The 15,821-nt window shown below is 45.5% G+C and overlaps 1 protein-coding gene across 1 annotated transcript in view; it reads left to right on the plus strand.

Moving 5' to 3' along the window:
* LOC138638343 (potassium channel subfamily K member 9-like) overlaps positions 1 to 15,821 on the plus strand; it is a 47,773-nt gene that overhangs the window by 17,336 nt on the left and 14,616 nt on the right. The gene's annotated exons all lie outside the window — the stretch shown is intronic.

The raw sequence follows: 15,821 nt of genomic DNA on the forward strand, positions 1-15,821 counted from the left end.
GCATTTAAGGGGTTAAGAGCAGAGAACGTTGTAGAGCGCGCCCGCTAAACCTCTCCTGCTGGAATCAGTAGTGTTTGGGTTGCAGAACATGGAAGGCCAGAAGAAATATTCTGCAGATGTAGACAAATTGGCTCGGCCACAAACTAAATTTAGAAACGTGTGGATGCAAGTCCAGATATGAATTTTATTTTCTTGCTTTCACTAGAAAGCGCCAAGTTTCCACTCAGTAATTCTGTTTATACGTTTGGTGTCAGACTTTGGTTTTTCCGTGCGAATGTTAATATTTAGAGAGGTTTTTTCTCTGTAACACCAAAGTAATCTGTATGAGAGAATGATGTAGGCATAGCGGATTTATTTATTTCTCAGGGTATTTTGTTTTTTTAATTCTGCGCATAGTGCTTACAGGCCGGAATCTCAACTTCTTAACCCGTTAGTGACCGAGCCTGTTTTGAGCTTAATGACCAGGCCAATTTATTTAAATCTGACCAGCATCACTTTATGTGGTTATAACTCTGGAACACTTCAACGGATCCCACTGATTCTGAGATTTTTGTTTTGTGTGACATATTGTTCTTCATGATAGTGGTAACATTTGTTCGATATGACTTGCCTTTAATGTGAAAGTATTGGAAATTTGGTGAAAATTTTGCAATTTTCACACTTTTAATTTTTATGCCCTTTAATCATAAAGTTACCGTATTTTGCAGACTATAAGATGCATCGGACCATAAGGCGCACCCCAAATTTTCAGGAGGAAAATAGGGAAAATTATTAATGTGTGAAATGGGGGTCCGTCTTACAGTCTGAATTCAGCTTACCGGGTGGGGGAATCGGCAGCGCTGGTGTAGCGTGGTCACGGGAGGGGGTGTTTGGTGGTTTGGCGATATGACTCCCATCCGAGACTGGTGCGGCAGGTTCTGCAGTTCTCTGTGGTGCGGGGGACTCCGCCATCATTTTGTGTTGCCGAGATCTCAATCTGAGTGTGCGCTGCCCCCGGCGGCCATTTTCCCAGAGGCCACCGCATCACAGTAATGGATGTGCAGGGGGCTCCAGGCTTTCACAAAATGCCGCACCAGCCTGGGAAGGGAGTGTGATAATTGCCCTGCAGCATCGGACCGCCGCAGAATCACCCGACTCCTGCTGCCGCCACACTACTTGTTAGTATATTCTGACTATAAGACAAGCCCCCATTTTCCCCAAAAAATTTTTGGGGAAAAAGGCACGTCTTGTAGTCCAAACAATACGTTATGTTGTACAAAATAGTTAATAGTACTTCCACTTGTCTACTTTACATCTGCATCATTTCTTAAACATTTTTTTTTACAAGGATTAAAAATTGATCAGCAATTTCTAATTTTTCCAACAAAATTTACAAAATTATGATTTTTAGGGACCACCTCACGTTTGAAGTGATATGACAGAAAATACCCCAAAATGACACTATTCTAAAAACTAGAATGACCTAGCAGCAACCTCCACCTTCTGCTGCTTTTGACACACCTTCGCCAGATGTTTAAATACATTAGTCCCTTCAGCAAGGTGCTGGTGTTGGCTCTATTTACCACTGTCTGGTTGGAAGTACTAGAAGTTGACTAGTCTCTTCTTGGAGTTCTCTGGGAGGTTTGCTGGCATAAGCTCTCGTGTGTCGTTTCTAGCTAAGTGTATTCCCTCATTTGTTTTCCTGTTTTGTCATTAGTTGTAGTGGGGGCTGACTAGTATGCAACCAGCCCCTTCCCTATCCAGGGCCTATCGCTAGGAGCAGTCAGGGTTTACGTTTCTGCTCGACCATAGGTGTGGAACCTATTTAGGGATGTTAGGGCAGACAGGGTGTTGTCAGATCTGCCTAGGTGTCTACATTTCGCCCCTTCCCAAGTGTCTGGGCTTTCCCACCCTTTCCCGTTGTTGTCCACTTCTCCCTCACCCAGCGTGACAGTATGAGGAGAAAATGGACCCAAAAATTTGTTGTGCAATTTCTACTGAGTAAGTCAATACCCCGTATGTGGCGGAAAACCACTGTTTGGGTGCACGGCATGGCTTGTAAAGGAAAGATTGATGTTTTGTAATGCAGAATTTGATGGAATGGTCTGCTTGCGTCATGTCGCATTTGGAGAGCCCCTGATGTACCTAAACAGTGAGAACCCCCCCACAAGTGACCCCCATTTTGGAAACTACACCCCTCATGTATTTTATCCAGAGGTATAGTGAGCATTTTGAACTCGCAGGTACTACACAGAATTTGATAACATTAGGTTGTCATATTGAAAATGTTCATTTTTGTTCACAAAAAAATGTTGCTTTAGCTCCAAATTTGTAATTTTTCACTATGCATAATAGGAGAAAATAGATCAAATAATTTGTTCCACAATTTGCCCTGAAAGCGACTATACCCCATATTTGGTCAAAAACTTCTGCTTGGGCACAAGGCAGGGCTATGAAAGGAAAAAGCGCTATTTGCCTGGGATAGATTGTGAATGCCATGTCACATTTGATGAGCCCTTGATATGTGAAAACAGCAGAAACCCCCATAAGTGACCTCATTTTGGAAACTAACGTGTGGTGACAGTTTCCTCATGTACCGGAGACACTGACACACGTAGACACATTAAAATGAATGTGTCTCTGCACATGTCAGCAAGTTTTCATGGACCGTGTGTCCGTGTGCAAAACACAGAGACATGTCAGTGTTCGTGGGAGCGCACTGATCACATGGACCCATTAAAGTCAATGGGTCCGTGTAAACACATACCGCACACGGAAGCCGTCCGTGTGCTTTTTTTAAAGTCATAGGGTTAAAATTGAAACAAATTGTTTCAAAACACGGACACGGACAGCACACGGATGGCCTAAGTGCACACACGGACACGGAAAACTCCGGAACCGATTCTTCACGTACCTAAGGGTCTAATGAGTATTTTGAACGGATAGTTGCCTCAGAATTTTATAATACTGAGACATGGAAATATGACATTTTATTGGTATAAATTTAATTTTTGTATTTGCTGCAAATTTGTCAGGTACACAAGAGTTAATTGTAGTGATGAGGGAATATACTCAGTACTCGAGATTTCCTGAGCACGCTCGGGTGTCCTCTGAGTAATTGTAAGTACTCGGAGATTTAGTTTTCAGTGCCGCAGCAGAATGATTTACATCTGTTAGCCAGCATAAGTACATGTGAGGATTCTCTAGCAACCAGGCAACCCCCACATGTACCGTATATACTCGAGTATAAGCCGAGATTTTCAGCCCAAATTTTTGGGCTGAAAGTGCCCCTCTCGGCTTATACTCGAGTCACGGTAGCGGTGGGGTCGGCGGGTGAGGGGGAGAGGGCACTGAGGTATACTTACCTAGTCCCAGCGATCCTGGCGCTCCCCCTGCCGTCCCACGGTCTTCTGTGCTGCAGCTTCTTCCCCTCTTCAGCGGTCACGTGGGACCGCTCATTAGAGAATTGAATAAGCGGCTCCACCTCCCATAGGGGTGGAGCCACCTATTCATTTCTCTAATCAGCGGTGCCGGTGACCGCTGATAGAGGAAGAGGCTGCGGCACAGAAGACCGTGGGACGGCAGGGGGAGCCGGACGTCGGGACCAGGTAAGTATGACATATTCACCTGTCCGCGTTCCAGCCGCCGGGCGCCGCTCCATCTTCCCGGCGCTGCTCCATCTTCCCGGCATCTATCTGCGCTCTGACTGTTCAGGTCAGAGGGCGCGATGACGCATATAGTGTGCGCGGCGCCCTCTGCCTGATCAGTCAGAGCGGGGAGACGCCGGGACCGGACGCCGGGAGCTGCAATCAAGAGAGGTGAGTATGGCTTTTTTTATTTATTGCAGCAACAGCAGCGGCGGCACAGATTTATACCGAGCATCTATGGGGCAGTATGAACGGTGCAGAGCACTATATGGGGCAAATATGGAGCAATATGAACAGTGCAGAGCACTATATGGGGCAGATATGGGGCAATATGAACAGTGCAGAGCACTATATGGGGCAGATATGGAGCAATATGAACAGTGCAGAGCACTATATGGGGCAGATATGCGGCAATATGAACAGTGCAGAGCACTATATGGGGCAATATGAACAGTGCAGAGCACTATATGGGGCAGATATGGAGCAATATGAACAGTGCAGAGCACTATATGGGGCAGATATGGGGCAATATGAACAGTGCAGAGCACTATATGGGGCAGATATGGGGCAATATGAACAGTGCAGAGCACTATATGGGGCAGATATGGAGCAATATGAACAGTGCAGACAACTATATGGGGCAATATGAACAGTGCAGAGCACTATATGGGGCAGATATGGAGCAATATGAACAGTGCAGAGCACTATATGGGGCAGATATGGGGCAATATGAACAGTGCAGAGCACTATATGGGGCAGATATGGCGCAATATGAACAGTGCAGAGCACTATATGGGGCAGATATGGGGCAATATGAACGGTGCAGAGCACTATATGGGGCAGATATGGGGCAATATGAACGGTGCAGAGCACTATATGGCAGAGCTATGGAGAAATATGAACGGTGCAGAGCACTATATGGCACAGCTATGGGGCAATAATGATCTATTTTTATTTTTGAAATTCACCGGTAAATGCTGCATTTCCACCCTAGGCTTCTACTCGAGTCAGTAAGTTTTCCCAGTTTTTTGTGGCAAAATTAGGGGGGTCGGCTTATACTCGGGTCGGCTTATACTCGAGTATATACGGTACTTATGCTGGCTATCAGATGTAAGCCATTCAGCTGCGGCGCTGAAAACTAAATCTCCGAGTACTTACAAATACTCTGAGGACACCTGAGCGTGCTTGGGAAATCTCGAGTACCGAGTATATTCGCTCATCACTAGTTAATAGGTGAAACTAGACTCCACAATTTATTGCACAATTTCTCCCCAATACGGTGCTGCCCCATATGTTGTCAGAAATTACTGTTTGGCCACACATCTTGGCTGAGAAGAAAGGAGCACTGTTTAGCTTTTGAAGCCCAGATTTTGCTAGAACTGTTTATGGGCGACATTTGCGGGGCCCTGAAGGTGCCAGAACAGCAGAAAAAACCCAAAGTAACCCCATTGTAGAAACTGCACCTCTCAATGAATTTTTCTGAGGCTGCAGTGACTATTTTATAACATCCATGCCAGGCTTTTTTTCTGGATAATTGCCAGTGTCCATACACAGTGTAGAGCCCCCATATAATGTAGCACCCCCATACATTGAGCCCAACTTGTTCTGGCGATATGCACCCATAAATTAAGTGGCTTCTCTCCATTACAATAATGCCAAACATGTGGCTTAGACACAGTGGGGCTCAGGAGGGGGACATTTTGATTTGGGAGCACAGAATTCACTGGATTTTATTTTAGGGGCCAGGAGCATGGGTTTATGAGAAATCGCTCCTGTCAAACCAATCTAATCAGTTTTTATGAAGAGGTAAGCTATAGGCTGGACCACGGTGAGTCATTGGACGTGGTATATCTCGATTTTTCCAAAGCGTTTGATACCGTGCCGCACAAGAGGTTGGTACACAAAATGAGAATGCTTGGTCTGGGGGAAATTGTGTGTAAATGGGTTAGTAACTGGCTTAGTGATAGAAAGCAGAGGGTGGTTATAAATGGTATAGTCTCTAACTGGGTCGCTGTGACCAGTGGGGTACCGCAGGGGTCAGTATTGGGACCTGTTCTCTTCAACATATTCATTAATGATCTGGTAGAAGGTTTACACAGTAAAATATCGATATTTGCAGATGATACAAAACTATGTAAAGCAGTTAATACAAGAGAAGATAGTATTCTGCTACAGATGGATCTGGATAAGTTGGAAACTTGGGCTGAAAGGTGGCAGATGAGGTTTAACAATGATAAATGTAAGGTTATACACATGGGAAGAAGGAATCAATGTCACCATTACACACTGAATGGGAAACCACTGGGTAAATCTGACAGGGAGAAGGACTTGGGGATCCTAGTTAATGATAAACTTACCTGGAGCAGCCAGTGCCAGGCAGCAGCTGCCAAGGCAAACAGGATCATGGGGTGCATTAAAAGAGGTCTGGATACACATGATGAGAGCATTATACTGCCTCTGTACAAATCCCTAGTTAGACCGCACATGGAGTACTGTGTCCAGTTTTGGGCACCGGTGCTCAGGAAGGATATAATGGAACTAGAGAGAGTACAAAGGAGGGCAACAAAATTAATAAAGGGGATGGGAGAACTACAATACCCAGATAGATTAGCGAAATTAGGATTATTTAGTCTAGAAAAAAGACGACTGAGGGGTGATCTAATAACCATGTATAAGTATATAAGGGGACAATACAAATATCTCGCTGAGGATCTGTTTATACCAAAGAAAGGTGACGGGCACAAGGGGGCATTCTTTGCGTCTGGAGGAGAGAAGGTTTTTCCACCAACATAGAAGAGGATTCTTTACTGTTAGGGCAGTGAGAATCTGGTATTGCTTGCCTGAGGAGGTGGTGATGGCGAACTCAGTCGAGGGGTTCAAGAGAGGCCTGGATGTCTTCCTGGAGCAGAACAATATTGTATCATACAATTAGGTTCTGTAGAAGGACGTAGATCTGGGGATTTATTATGATGGAATATAGGCTGAACTGGATGGACAAATGTCTTTTTTCGGCCTTACTAACTATGTTACTATGAGCCATGTCGCTTTTCCAGAGTCTTTGTTCTAGCAGTAACTTGAAACCCACTATATTTCCAGTGACAGATGATGGATTTTATGCTGGATAAATTAGTGTTTTTATTGGTAACATTTTGGGGTTCATATTTTTTGAAAGGAGCATAGTTTGTAAACTACAAAACCATTTATTTCCACGTTGTCTGCTAGTGAAGTATATTCTTTATAGTGGAACAACCCCTTTTAAGTAGAGACAGGATCACCCTGGAGACAGGATGATACTACCTGTCAGAGGAGGTGCTTGAAGCTGGATGCCACATTGTGTTGGGAGTGCTTGATGAGAGAATATTGAATGGGGGTATTGTGGGAACACCTGGATCTTGGTTGTTCTGCTTCGGGATGATTTCTTTGGAAAAACATTGGTTATCATTATACCTGTAATGGGAGCTTTGGTGGCCACTACTGTGAGGGGAGCAAGAGCTGGATGTTGCTCGCAACCTTCTCTCAGAGCTTAATGTGGCATTCAAGGTCAGAAAGGTTGGGGACCATTGCTATGGAGGATGTTGATCAGACCTCCTCCTACATAGTCACTTTCCCACCCTTGTGCCACCACATGCTGGTTTCCAGTGGTATTACAGAGCAACAACTTACATTTAATCTGACAGAATTATACCAGGCAATAGAGCAAAGTATGAATTATTCCACAGGCTCCTATGAATCCAGAAACTTTTGCAATAGCTCCTTTTGGGTCATTACATACCCCTGTGAAGAAGAACCCAGTCACCCAGGCTTGCCTAAGAAGTCTCTGCTAAATAGATGGGGCATTGTCCTGTAACCACCCAGGTGTGTGGTGATGTACACCTGAAGAGACTGCCTTTGTCCTATCATAAAAATGAAAGAATCTTCGGCACTCAAAAAGGAACAATTTAATGTCATCCTATACTCATATGAAAACAAAAGAGGCAAATTGTCGACAATATATACAAGGTACAAAACACTGATCTATACAGATATGTTTCCGCTGCGACGTTTCGGCACTTATGACTTTATCAAGTCAAATCTGTCCTGAAGTAAATCTCTGGTATTGAGGTGTAAGTGGCGTATCTGCCTGAATGCTCAAGCCTGTGGGAGGGGGGATGAGCAGCCGGTGTCTGTCCTATCATAGTTTAACTTTAGCAAATTCAGGTTACTAGTATTCTAGAACCTCACTTGCATTCACGAGGCTACTCTTCATGCTTCATGTAGCTCCCATGTATGCAAAGTGCCACAGACTCATACCTAGTTCCCTGACTAGCCTCTGACTAAAGTGTTTTACCTCCTACTAAAAGTGTATTTTACTTCCTACTAGTGTTCTATGGCAAAGACTAGTCTAGAAGACTCCTCATGTCTTTGAGCTCCTAAAGGGAACCTGTCAGCAGGATTGTGCCGTGTAACCTACACAGTGTACGGTCGGTGCCGTTACACTGATTAAAATGATACCTTGGTTGATGAAATCCATCTTGTGGTTGTTGTTTAACCTTTTTATTTTCAGTTTTGATTTAATGATATGCTCGCGCTGCGGGGTGGGGCGGTGTGGGGGCTCAAGTGGTGCTCTGATTAGGTATTCATCAGTATGGCTTCTTACAGGTCACTGATCCCTCAGTGGAGAAAATATCGACAAGCGGTGGATTCCGCGTCGTATACAGGACCCACAGCAAGCTAAGCTTTGTTCTATATTTCACCCCACTCCATCAGACCAGATGGATAATTCTGCCTAAACATCACTTAAGAGCATGTGATCAGGATATAGTCTGATCAACCTCTAGTAGCCTCGCTTCTAAACTACCAGTACGTAAGTTAAGTTGAGTGCCAGGTTCTCTTTGTATTTATTTACTGATCCCTCAGTGACCTGACCCCTTATTTTAAATAATGAATATTCTATATATTGATAAAAAACCCAAACGCCTTCAGCAGGCAGGCGGCTGCGCCTGCGCTGCATCATGATCCACATGTAAAATGTGCATATAATTCAGTTAATTGGTGCTATAAAGAAATTCATAGGAAAAAAAAAAACTTCCTCCAAGATGGCCCCGCCTGCGTAGTGGCAGCTATTGGCAATCATTGATAGATACTACTGCACAGGTGCCGGCGGCACTCATCTTGCAAAAAAGCTTGTCTCCACTAAGATGGCATAGTAGCATCTATTGGCAATCCGATAGATCAGACCTGGGCAAGATGCGGCCCGCGGGCCGCATCCGGCCCGCCTGATGATTTTTAACGGCCCGCCAGCTAGCTGTCAGTTCTGACAGCCGCCGCCGGCACCGCTCGGCCAGCCGCCAGATGCTTATGAGGGCTGGCGGCTGGAGTGAAGGCCCCGAGCTCATCCACACGCTGCGCATTGCAGCGCATACAGTTCCTCCATACGGGAGTCCTCCAGGGTCAGGATGTGATTCACACAGCATCAGGAGCCATTGGCTCCTGGCTGTGTCAATCATTCTTGTGACCGGAGGCAGCATTATGCCACCGGTCACAAGAGGCTGCGCTCCGCATCGGCCCTGTACGTCACGTGCGTACGTCACCTGCGTACATCACCTGCGTACGTCACCTGCGTACGTCACTCCAGCGCCGTGCGGGATGCTGCGGTGAAGAAAGTTGCTGGCTGATGGTCTCCGTCCTTCGGGTGAGTATCAGCGGTGGTCTCAGCAGTGGCGTATCCAGGGGGGCCCCGGGCGCAGCCGACAGTGCAGCACTATATGGGGGCCATAACATTTGTGCAGCACTATATGGGGGCCATACTGTTTGTGCTGCTGTATATGGGGCCCATACTGTTTGTGCAGCACTATATGGGGCCCATACTGTTTGTGCTGCTGTATATGGGGCCCATAATGTTTGTGCTGCTGTATATGGGGCCCATAATGTTTGTGCTGCTGTATATGGGGCCATAATGTTTGTGCTGCAGTATATGGGGCCCATACTGTTTGTGCTGCAGTATATGGGGCCATAATGTTTGTGCTGCAGTATATGGGGCCCATACTGTTTGTGCTGCAGTATATGGGGCCATAATGTTTGTGCTGCAGTATATGGGGCCATAATGTTTGTGCTGCAGTATATGGGGCCATAATGTTTGTGCTGCAGTATATGGGGCCCATACTGTTTGTGCTGCAGTATATGGGGCCATAATGTTTGTGCTGCAAAATATGGGGCCCATACTGTTTGTGCTGCAGTATATGGGGCCATAATGTTTGTGCAGCACTATATGGCGCAAGTGTCTGTATGGGGCATTGCCCATCATATGTATCATGGAGCCCGCCAGCTGTAATGCCCCATGCAGATGGCCTTGTTATATATATGTATACTACAGTATTGGGTAAAAATGAGTTAATTATATTAGTCCGGCCCTCTAAAACCATCCAAATTTCTCATGCGGCCCCATGGCAAAATTAATTGCCCACCCCTGCGATAGATGCTACTGTGTTGGCGGCGCCATTTAAAAAGAAAAAAATTTATTTCTTTATAGCACCAATTAAATTAACTGAATTATATGCACATTTTACATGCGGATCACGCTGCAGTGCAGGCGCCTCCGTCTGCCTGTTTAAGGCTTTTCCTTTTTTTTTTTTTTTCAATATTTAGAATATTCTTCAGCTGCATTCTCTGCTGAGGTTGCTTGTTGTGAAGACATAAGAGATGTTCACCTAGAGGGTCTCCTGGAAACATTAGAGAGGCTGGCTATGGCATAATATTTCTTCAGGTACACTGGTTGGTCCCCTAAATTAATCAGACGAATGGCTACTTGCCCTCTGAACACTGTAACTAGGCTTCTTGCGGCCAGGACAGCTAGTTCCCTCATCAAGAGAGGCTCTTCAAGGGCCTGGTAGTCTTGTCCCCGCACTCTCATGCAGGCTCTGCACCACACCAGTGTCTCTGTTCTAAATTGTAACCGGACAGGTTGGGCATCCTTGATGCGGGTGTTGCACATTTCCCCTTTTTTGTGGTAAACTTCTCTTGAGCCGTCAACACGTGCTTGGTCTCATGGATAGCCTTCTGAGAGTCTTTGGATACTTTTGGCAGGACCTATCCTAGGGCTTCCAGCACTTCAATATAGCAGCTTCGGAGAACATTAGTGCCTAGAGTCACATGAAAGTTTTCCTTTTCTGGGACTTGAATCACTACTACCCCTTGCTGTGGGAGTTTGGTGTCTCTCCAATCTGAAGCATGGGTTCCCATTAGCCTTGTATGGCTACTGACTTTCCATTGGTGGATATGATGTGGAGCCAAACTTTTGGAGGTTGTGTCAGCTGGGCTCCTTTTCGGCACTCTTCAGATGCCGGATAGTGGTCACTTAAGACCAGTGTCAATCAAGGCAGGGAAACTCACTCCATTAATGCTGACTTCAACCTTGGGACGAGGGCCCACGTACTTCAGCATCCAGGCTGGATCTAAGGGACTTTAGGCCTCTCACCCTGGGGGATGTCCCGCTGTCTAAGGGTATAATCATTCTCACTGCTAGCAATCCTCTTCTTGGTGCCCACATCAATGGCGGTATCCACATTATAGCCTTCGGGTACTCTTCTACCAGTCATCCAAAGAACTCACTGGTGGTCAGTGTCTGTTCTCTCTTGGTCCTGGAGGTGGCCGTTCCCGTTCTAATCTTGGAGGAACCTCACTTCGCTGCCTAGAGGGGCTCTGCAATCACTCCAACTGTTTTATCATTTCCAGGTTTGCAGCTAGACGAGATACTTGACCAGCCAGGGTGGCTGCTGCTTCTCAACTTGGGACCCGGGATCCTTGCTCAGCAATATGACTTGAAAAGGGGAACTCTGAGGCAGGCTTGACCCTTCCGTTTTCTTGGGTTTCACACTCAGGCTTCTCCTCCAAGACCTCTATGGCCAGCTCCTTAAATTCCAGGAAAGAGATACTTGTATGCTGGATGGACAGCATTTTTAGTTGAGGATGTGATAATAATGAAAGGAGTGAGATCCTAAGTATGGTGACAGAAACATACCAGAGTATGATTAGCTCCTTCAGACAGGAGGCGCTTGAACCAGTGGTGGACACCATTTTCAGCGCCTCCTAAATGTGTGAAGGGGATAATCGCAATCTGTTACTTCTGTCACCTTGCTAAGGGTACGTTCACATTTGCGGTTTGCGCCGCAGCGTCGCCGCCGCAACAAAACGCATGCGTCGTGCGGCCCTATCTTTAACATTGGCGCCGCATGTGCATGCGTTGTGTTGCGTTTTACGCCGCATGCGGCGTTAGGGCGCACCTGTCTGGGCGCGGCAAACGCAACATGTTGGATTTTTTGTGCGGCGCCGACCTTTTAAAAAACGCATGCGTCGTGCGGCCCTATCTTTAATATTGGCGCCGCATGGGGCCGCATGTGCATGCGTTTTGCTGCGTTTTTGTTTGCGTTGTGCGTTGCGGCGACGACGCTGCGGCGCACAACGCAAATGTGAACTTAGACTTAGGAGTTAAAAAACCTTACTTAAAGTTTAAAAAAAATCTATATGTAAAATTTTAAATGGCCCCTTTTTATTCTCCATTAAAAAAAAAACAGAAAAAAAACAGACTTGCTTATCTAGCATCGTCGCGTTTGAAAGCATCCAAAATACCACAAAATAAAATGTAATTAAACCATAAATTAAGATTAAAAATTAAAAAAAAAATAATCCCCTCATGGAGTAAGATTAGCCAAATTCATTAAAGGAAACGTGTCACCAGAAAAACGTTACTAACCTGCTGATATGGGGTTAATCTGAAGGTTGATGGCGGTATTAACCTTCCTGGTGCCCAAACATAGCTGAATGTTGTGGGGAGCAAATTAACTTAATTCCTTGGGCAACGTTCCGGTTTCAGTCACTGGGGCTTTGTCGCTGCTGGTTCTGTTACCGCTCTGAGTATACAGAGTGTGAGCCAGTGACCGCTGTCATATGCGAGGGTCGATATGTATCCCCAAGGATATGGACGGAGTCCTATTAGACCCGCTGGAGTTCCCTGTTGTCACAGCAGGACACCTGTGAGTCACAGGGCAAAATAAAAGTAAATGTGGACCTGGTATTTGGCCTGGGCATTGTTCAGGAAAAACCGGTATGGGCTTTTATTTTTTTTAAACGGACTGCTGGTAGGAAGTGGGGCTGGTCTGTTTCCTCCAGGACAGGTCTTGCAAGTGGCCTATGGCCACAGATTCCAGTTTGAGAGAAAAAACCCTTGCAGCAGAGGGTCGGGTGTGTCAGTGTGGAGTTTGCATGGTGTAGAGCAGACAGTTCTGCAAGAGCACTACATGTGTGAGGGAACACAGTCGAGCGGAGCGAACTCCTGGCACCCTGCAGCGTAATACGGTGGTGTTGTCGCCCTCGGTAACGACGCATTTATGGACTGTTTTGATCCTGGCTGCGGTTCGGAGGATACCATTTCTTTTGTTTGTAAGTTTTTGGACGTTAAACCTACGTTTACTTTGAACTTTCCTGGGTCACTGCCTCATCACTGCATAGCACGGACACCACTGCATTACAAGAGCGACAGCTGTAACCGTGCCTCCGGCCCTGCTTGATAGCCGGCCCTAATGCACAGCTAGTATCTGTCATGGCCGAGAGCGCGTATATTCCGAGTTGTGAATGAACCCACGCTGGTGCCACCCACCATGACTGAACCTGGAACGCTGCCTGGGGAATTACGTTCATTTTCTCCCCGCAGCATTCGGCTAAGTGCAGGTGCTGGGCAGGTTAATAACGCTATTAACCTGCATGTGAACAATATATTTTCTGGGAACAGGTTCCCTTTTAGAAAGTGCACTACTCTTAATGAATGAGTGGCATTTTGCAACTGCTGTGGTGTCCAGAAATCTGGCATAATTAAGCCATTGAACTTCCAGTTGCACAAAATTTTGCAACATTTCAAGATGCTTTTTTTCCATCTGGCAAATGCACCTTGATGAATCCAGTCCTATATCTTTGGGATTGCCTTCATCTTGCTGACTTGGAGTATTCAATTTCCAGGTCATTTTTTTTTTTTTTTTACCCCTCAATGAATTCCATGAAAACGAAGCCCAAAAATAATAGCAAAAGTGTGTTGTTTAGTTTTTTTTTTCTTCACCATTTCACCCCACTTTTGGATTTTTTTTATTTATTTTTTTCAATCCATTACATGGTAAAATGATTGACACCAACTACATCTCTTCCTGCAAAAAAACATACCTTATGTCAATGGAAATATTTAAAAAAAAAATGGTTCTTGGACAGAGGGGAGGAAACAACTAAAATGCAAAAGCAAAAAATGTTTGAGCCTTTTAAAGGGAACCTCCAGAGTCAAAACAAAAGAAAGTCAAAACCGCACCCTTTTCTTTATAGATTGAAGGCCTCAGCGGACACAAGGGCGCACGTCCAAAACCAGGAAGCCCATCCCGGACAGTACCAAGGCCACAAAGAACAAAAAGACAGCGCCACAATGGATGGTGAAAAAATAAGAGCCTACATTTATTCTGCCTCCTGTAGTGACGTTTTGGTCAATAGTGCTTGATAAAGGTCTGTTGACCGAAATGTCGCTACAGGAGGCAGAATAAATGTAAGCTCTTATTTTGTGACTTTTAAAGGGAACCTGTCACCCCCAAAATCGAGGGTGAGCTATGCCCACCGGCATCAGGGGCTTATCTACAGCATTCTGGAATCCAGTGGATTCTTTTGGTATCAGCAATGTAAGATCAGATCTGGTCACCGATCATGACAGAGAGTGAAAACAACAAATCCCTGATCACTCTCATTCTATTTTTCATGGACTCTATCTAGGTACAGAATATGACTGCAGTCAATACAATGAAGTCAAGATAGTTTTCCACAAGTCTTGGTGGACTTTATTCACTTCATAAATAACCCATAATCCTCATCACCTCTAGCCATGAACATCCTTAGGTGTATCAAAATACACTGTTGTGCATATGTGAGACAAGGATTTGAGAAACATTATGGAGCGTTCTGCCTGTGCTCCGTCTGTAGAGCCGTGACAAAGAGCCTCCACGTGAAAGAGAACGCGGCTGAGTGCTAATTACCATTCTTCCGGACGTAGAACTATACTGAGTGCCATCGTCTGGCTTTATTATAAGTACTCGTATGAGTGCCAAGCAGAAGAGATAAGTGGCCTGTGTTTAGTGGAAATTATCTCTGCTTTTAACCTCCTATTACTTAAAATGCAAATGGGAAAACATTTCCTATAAATCTCTCACCGAGCATTTCTATTTAATGCATAATGAATGTCGTTGTTAAATATTACTGAAATAAGTGAGCAGAGCTTCATTCATTATTTACAGACAACTTTGTTCCCAGTCAATATTTCTGAGGGTGCGTGAATCCTGGGATTGAGAAAGGAAGATAGGTGGAAGCGGCAAATAGAGAGAAAATAGATTTAGCTCTTCATGTAGAACTCCAGTATCAACACAGGTCTTGACTTAGTCATTCTCGTCTCATCCAAACTGCAACGCTCTACACCAACATTCTCCATGCCAGGTGTGCACAAGTAAAGATGAATAGATAACAAATAGTCCTAAAGGTACCTTCACACATAACGATTTCGTTAACGATATCGTTGCAACGTCAGGCCCCTGATGGGAGATCGTTGGTCGTGGGGAATGATCAGGACCTTTTTTTTGGTCGCTGATCACCCGCTGTCATCGCTGGATCGGCGTGTGTGACGCCGATCCAGCGGTGTTCACTTGTAACCAGGGTAAATATCGGGTTACTAAGCGCAGGGCGGCGCTTAGTAACCCGATATTTACCCTGGTTACCATTGTAAAAAAAAAAAAACAGTACATACTCACATTCTGATGTCTGTCATGTCCCCCACCGTCAGCTTCCCTGCACTGACTGTCAGCGCCGGGCCGACCGTAAAGCAGAGCACAGCGGTGACATCACCGCTGTGCTCTGGCTCTGCTTTCCGGCCGGCGCTGACACAGTCAGTGCGGAAAGCTGACGGCGGGGGATGTGACAGTCATCGGAATGTGAGTATGTATTGTTTTTTTTTTTTTTGTTTACTTTTACAATGGTAACCAGGGTAAATATTGGGTTACTAAGCGCGGCCCTGCACTTAGTAACCCGATGTTTACCCTGGTTACCCGGGTGCTGCAGGGGGACTTCGGCATCGTTGAAGACAGTTTCAACGATGCCGAAGTCTTTCCCCTGATCGTTGGTCGCTGGAGAGAGCTGTCTGTGTGACAG

This window comes from Ranitomeya imitator, chromosome 5 (assembly GCF_032444005.1).
Source record: "Ranitomeya imitator isolate aRanImi1 chromosome 5, aRanImi1.pri, whole genome shotgun sequence".
Lineage (NCBI taxonomy): Eukaryota > Metazoa > Chordata > Amphibia > Anura > Dendrobatidae > Ranitomeya > Ranitomeya imitator.